Source organism: Procambarus clarkii, unplaced genomic scaffold, assembly GCF_040958095.1.
Source record: "Procambarus clarkii isolate CNS0578487 unplaced genomic scaffold, FALCON_Pclarkii_2.0 HiC_scaffold_443, whole genome shotgun sequence".
NCBI classification, from domain to species: Eukaryota; Metazoa; Arthropoda; class Malacostraca; order Decapoda; family Cambaridae; genus Procambarus; species Procambarus clarkii.
In genome coordinates, this window is record NW_027189476.1 from 128,821 (window position 1) to 135,818 (window position 6,998).

Genomic DNA, 6,998 nt, shown 5'->3' on the forward strand with positions numbered 1-6,998 from the left:
CAGGGCGACCGTTCCGGGCCTGTAACGGTGAGGCTTCTTCACACCCCCTGTGGCAGGAGCAGACTTGCGTGCTGCCTTGGTGGCCAGCTGCTTACGAGGAGCCTTGCCTCCCGTGGACTTGCGAGCAGTCTGCTTGGTGCGAGCCATGGTGAACAACTGTGGTTTGTGATGGCCGGCGCCGAAAAATTTTTGCTTATATACGCCGTCTCGAGGCGCTTGCTCGAGCGCCATTGGCTGCTCGACTCGCCTACGTCACCCCGTTGCCCCTCCCCTCCTTCCTCTGGCTGCAGCCAACAGGCGGCTCACCTCAATCACTATTATCGCTGATTTTGCTCTATTTTTTGGATTTGTGCAAAAGTCATTTCACAGGGACGTGAAACAGACGAGTAGGCAACTGCAGTTTTGAAAGCGTTGTGAGAAAGCCGTGTCTACTCGACCACAAGCGTAAAGTAAGGGCAGGCAGGAGTTGCAATGCTACTAGTACGTCCGCTTGATGGGATATAGTCGGGAAATCGTGCGGTCTGGTCATAACGATTTCAATGCCATGCAGCTGGGTCTAGCCCTGGCACTTTACCTCATACTGAAAACCCTTCCTCTCACCCCCACTAATTCTTCCCCTATCCCCACTTCCACGCTCACCCATCAGGGTATCTTGACCTATATTTAAATGAATGATGAATGGCATTCGTCAATTCGATTCACACAACTTCAACACCATGACTGGACGCGGCAAGGGAGGCAAGGGACTCGGAAAGGGTGGCGCCAAGCGTCATCGTAAGGTGCTACGTGACAACATCCAGGGCATCACCAAGCCCGCTATTCGTCGCTTAGCTCGTCGTGGCGGCGTGAAGCGTATTTCGGGTCTCATCTACGAAGAGACCCGTGGCGTCCTGAAGGTGTTCCTCGAGAACGTCATCCGTGATGCTGTAACCTACACGGAACACGCCAAGAGGAAGACCGTCACTGCTATGGACGTGGTGTACGCTCTGAAGCGCCAGGGTCGTACCCTCTACGGATTCGGCGGATAAGAGCTTGGCTAATCCATCGATTCCACCCACCACCACCTCAAAACGGGACCTAATTAGGTCCCTATACTTTTTTACTGAAGGGCTTAATAGACGATAACATAAATTGTTTTGATATCAGCTAGCACATTGGGTCTTATGAAATCTATTTTTTATCCTCGCATGCTTAAAGGGACTCTGATTGGGGAGGGAGGGGGGGGGGGGGAAGGTTTGTTACGTTATATACTAGCAGAGCAGGATCATTGGTGGGGGGTGAGGGGGAGAGAGAGAGAGAGAGAGAGAGAGATCTTTCCCAACTCTTCCTTTTTACATGAGTGAGCTACCCGTTTTATTCATTTTATCCTTCTCAGAGCTGTTTTGATAGTATCCAAATGATGGTAAATGAAAAGGGAGGACACGAATATCTACCCAGAATTCAGGACTGGCAATCGATATGCATGTTTGAGTGCGAATCTTTTTCTCTCTCAACTTAGGTATACGTTTATGTCGTACCTAAAAGCGAGAACCACACTATTGGGACAAGTATGCAAGGCCCAATTTTCCTAACAAGCACAGTTAATTTTGTTATTTTCGAACATTTCTTTCCAAATTGGTTTATCCAATTAACAGTATTATATTAAGATCATGAATTGCTGGGTTAGGTTAGGTTAGGTTAGGTTAGGTTAGGTTAGCTTAGGTTAGGTTAGGTTAGGTTAGCTTAGCTTAGCTTAGCTTGGGTTAGCTTAGGTTAGGTTAGGTTAGCTTAGCTTGGGTTAGCATAGGTTAGGTTAGGTTTGATTACATTTCTATGTTAGATTTAACTCAAATTCAAAACAATTGCAGTCATTCGGCTTGTTAGTCAACTTGCCTCTAATAGGGGCAATTTGTCTAACAAGACTATTTAGTTTTGTGTGCATATATATATATATATATATATATATATATATATATATATATATATATATATATATATATATATATATATATATATATATATATATATATATATATATATATATATATATATATATATATATATATATATATATATATATATATATATATTATAGCTTCAAGACTCCGAACCAATATAGAAGCATCAAGAGGAAGTGCTTGTGTTATGGGCCAATAGGCCTTCTGCAGTTACTTCCATTCTTATGTTTTTATTCCCATTGGTTCGTGTTTTATCTTGTGTAAATGTCAATCACCTTACCCAAAACTTTGGTACCATATCACCTCACCCATGTGTATATATAAATATATATATATATATATATATATATATATATATATATATATATATATATAATATAACAGAGTAAATCTACCCCAAAAGTAATGATTTATTTGTCTACAAAACTAAACTCTTTTTGGAATCATATGAGGCCCCTCCACTGAGGGGGGAGGCCTGGATGTTTATTGTCATGTGTATTCATGCTGCTTGCATGTCATCGTTTATTTTGCCTTTGTTGTTTTCTTGACAGCTTTCTTTGCCTTGGGTGGTTTGGGAGATTTTGAAGCTCTCTTTATTTTGGGCTTTTTGTTCCCAACAACAAGCTGCTGCTGCTGCTTCTTTTTCAAGGCTGTAGGTGGTTTGTTGCTTGTGGCGGCTTTCTTGGGAGTTACCACGGCCTTCTTTGCTGCTGTAGATGGTTTCTTGGTTGTGGTGGCTTTCTTGGGAGTTAGAACGGCCCTCTTCTCTGCTACGGCCAGCTTGAATGATCCACTAGCTCCACTTCCCTTGGTCTGAACAAGAATGCCGTCAGCCACTGCTTTCTTGAGAAATCTTCGGATGTAAATGGCGATCTTGGCAGCCTCGACTTTGTTGTTGGCAACAACGTACTTCTTGATTGCTTGTAGAGACGAGCCCTTACGGTCTTTGAGTGCTGCGACCGCGGCTAGAACCATTTGACTAGTTTTCGGGTGAGCAACCTGGACGCGAGGTTTCCTGGTGGTGGCCACCACAGCAGCAGCCGCAGCCTTCTTGGTAGGCTTTGCTTCTACCATGATGATGATGAGATAACCAAGGTGATGAGAGACGCTCAGACAGTCACGGGGGAATGATGCTGCCGCCGCTTGAGCCGAACCTATTTATGTGCCGGCACGGTACAGAAGCTGCAACCTGGCAACTCGTCCACCAATCACAACGGTTGGTTTTACGGCTCCGAAACCTGGATCCCATATCTTCTCTAAAATAGAAGCATTTGTTCATGTTCTTTGTAAAAGTATCATAAAGCAGGACAGATGAGACAAATATCATAAAAACTGAAGAGCAGATGAGCACACACATGTATGTATTACAAAAGAAAATCCACAAATTCATTAGAAATTGGCAGGGCAGGCTGAGGAAGTAGGTAGATGTAAAATGTCTGTAAATGGCGAAAGAACATAAACCCAAGACTGAATAAACGATGTTAAATATCCATGCCAAGGAGACAAAAATATGTTAGGATACAATTACCATTAAGACACCACAAGAAGGTCCGTATCCTGCCGTGATGACTAAAAAGAGTTGGTTATTAGCCACAATGTGTAGGCAGTCTCATGCCAACGGCCATACCACGTTGAGAACACCGCTTCTCGTCCGATCAGCGAAGTTAAGCAACGTTGGGTTTGGTTAGTACTTGGATGGGTGACCGCCTGGGAACACCAAATGCTGTTGGCAATAACGTTTTTTGTTTTGTTTTGTTTTGTTTCGTTTGTTTTTGTTTGAATGGCTGGCTCCACGGGAAATTCACGGAGTTGTGTGGAATAAGGCCTGGTAAAATGAATTAATATGTATGTCATGTTTAAAACAAACTCGCTTAATATAGTGTGTGAGGCTTTATACAAAAACAAACAACCAAAACAAAACATGTTGTTTTATATATATATATATATATATATATATATATATATATATATATATATATATATATATATATATATATATATATATATATATATATATATATATATATATATATATATATATATATATATAGCTTAATCCGGGTTTGAACTCGCAACTCCAAGAATACGCATCACTTATATACACTTTACCACTGGACCACAGCTGCAGGACACAAGCTTGATGCTGAGGTATCAATTTAATGACGTAAATGCCATTTCCACAAATAAATGATAATTTAAAAGTATTTGTATGTACAAATCTTTTCTGTTTAAAAGGCTACAATATCAGTTACATATATAATTTGTGTTAATGTTTCTATACCCACAGGAAGGCATGTTTTTGCTTATATGTAAGGGGTACGGAGAAGGAATCCACAGACCATCAGTCCCCTTCCCCCCCCCCCCCCCCTCCCACCTACTACCACCACCACCACCACCACCACCACTACTCACCACCACCACCACTACTCACCACCAATCACCACCACCACCAATCACCACCAATCACCACCAATCACCACCACCACACCTAACCGAAAACCCCCTAACACATCAACCCTCCCCCCAATCAACAGGCGAAATAATAACCCTCAAATGCCTGCCTGCCTGCCAGCCAGCCAATACTAACGGTCTTCTCAGAAAGAAAATCTCTTTGTATCTGTATTACTTGATGAAATGTATGATTCTAATAATGAAAATAAATTTTGATGTCGGTTGTATGAGCATAATGACCAATATGCACATGATATGAATGAATTAAATAGTGTAGTTTTAAGTAATTAGGTTGTAGACACATTAAGCGGATATGATATTTGACGCGTCCAGAACTGGTGATTTTTGGTTTAGTTTTAAATGCACCACCACCATTGCTTCCCCAGAGCCTAATTAAGGACCGGTAAAAGGAGTCAATATGTATGTCATCTATAAAACCAAAGAATGAATAAAAACACACACACACACACACACCTACATAATAGTATTAGGAAGATTGTATGGCAAAAAAAAAAAGTACTCCCATTGGGTCGTTTGAACTCGCGACTTCCAAAACACCAGCCACACACCTTACCACCCAGCCACCATAGAGTTGGTATAATTGTGCAACTTTAGTTATAAAAGTAAAGTTCTTATTGTCTCAAATCTTATTGTCTGTTCTATGAAAAGGCATGATGTAAATTATGTATTTTTTGAATGATTGAATTGTAGGCACATTAAGCGGATTCGATATTTGATATATCCAGAAAAGGTGATTTCTGTTCAGTTTTAAAATGCATCACTGTTAACGCTAAAGGACTGGTAAAACGACTCGATGTTTGTCATTTTTAAAATAAACACTAAAACTAGGCCCTTAACATATATAATGTTTGAATATAAATTGAATGCATATAAATACAAAGTGGGAGTGGCTGGCTGGCTGGCTGGCTGGCTGGCTGCCTGCCTGCCTGCCTGCCTGCCTGCCTGCCTGCCTGCCTGCCTGCCTGCCTGCCTGCCTGCCTGCCTGCCTGCCTGCCTGCCTGCCTGGCTGGCTGGCTGGCCGGCCGCCCGCCCGCCCGCCCGCCCGCCCGCCCGCCCGCCCGCCCGCCTGCCCGCCCGCCTGCTTGCCTTGCCTTGCCTTGCCTGTCCTGTCCTGTCCTGTTCTGTTATTGCCTTGCCTTGCCTTGCCTTGCCTTGCCTTGCCTTGCCCTGCCCTGCCCTGCCTTGGCTGCAGCTGGCTGGCTGGCCGTAAATCAACTCTTAACAACACCATACCACACCACACCATCACTCATCACCCATCACCCACCACCGGCCCCAGTCTCCCAGCCTCTCTTATATACCCGAGCAGGCCCTTTAAATTATTTGAATTGTTGCACTTCGGCCAATGGCAGGCACGATCGCTGCTGCTCAAACATATTCTGGTTCACAAGTATTAATATATATATATATATATATATATATATATATATATATATATATATATATATATATATATATATATATATATATATATATATATATATATATTCATGAAACACATTAAAACCTTGATCATTTATTCATTCATTACGTCTAGTGAAGAATTGCTTTTGTTCATTTGTATGATTAAAAATTAATAGAATATGAATTCCTCGCTTAAAGTAAAATATAAAATATATATTGGATTTATATGATTGGTTAATATTCCAAGTGATGCTGAATATCCCCTATAATTTTGTTTTGTTTGTTTGTTTGTTATGTACACATTCCAAATGAAATCAATATAAATGTTATTATTAATGTTTGAAAGTTGATTGTCTACTTGAATCTCTCTATTAAAGTGTGTGTGGCTCCGGATGGAGCCTGGTTATGGTATTTGTCGTGGTGGGTGGCAGAAGTGCTTACTTCTTCTCTGTCTTCTTTGGCAAAAGAACTGCCTGAATGTTTGGAAGAACACCTCCCTGTGCAATGGTTACGCCAGACAGAAGTTTGTTGAGTTCTTCGTCGTTGCGGATGGCCAACTGCAAGTGACGTGGGATGATACGGGTCTTCTTGTTGTCACGTGCGGCGTTACCGGCGAGCTCCAGAACTTCGGCAGCGAGGTATTCCATGACGGCTGCCAGGTAGACAGGAGCGCCAGCACCGACGCGTTCGGCGTAGTTGCCCTTACGCAGCAGACGGTGAATTCTGCCCACGGGGAACTGAAGTCCGGCCCTGCTGGAGCGAGACTTTGACTTGCCCTTCACTTTGCCTCCCTTGCCGCGTCCTGACATTGCTGCTGCTGTTGTGGGTTTGTGGTGTTTTATGCCGCCCCGCAGATCGAGCTTCGTGTTATATACCCCGCTCAGGATCAAGGGAGCCCGCCACTGACCAATCAGCGCGCTCCGCCACGCGACCCGCTCTGAGCTGAGTCGCGAGCGGGATATAAAAGGAAAGCTCGCCTCGCGCAAAAGTTCATTATTGTATCGCAACGCCAGCCAGCACGAGCATCATCATGCCACCCAAGGCATCTGGAAAGGCTGCCAAGAAGGCCGGAAAGGCCCAGAAGGCCATTGCCAAGGGCGATAAGAAAAAGAAGCGCAGGAGGAAGGAGAGCTACAGCATCTACATCTACAAAGTGCTGAAGCAGGTCCACCCCGACACTGGTAT

General features: G+C 43.2%; 1 non-coding gene across 1 annotated transcript; it reads left to right on the top strand.

Moving 5' to 3' along the window:
* The first annotated feature begins 3,550 nt into the window (after nt 1-3,550).
* LOC138361525 (5S ribosomal RNA) lies at nt 3,551-3,669 on the top strand. Its single transcript, XR_011227007.1, has one exon. It is a non-coding gene; the product is annotated as a 5S ribosomal RNA (ribosomal RNA).
* Nucleotides 3,670-6,998: the final 3,329 nt, after the last annotated feature.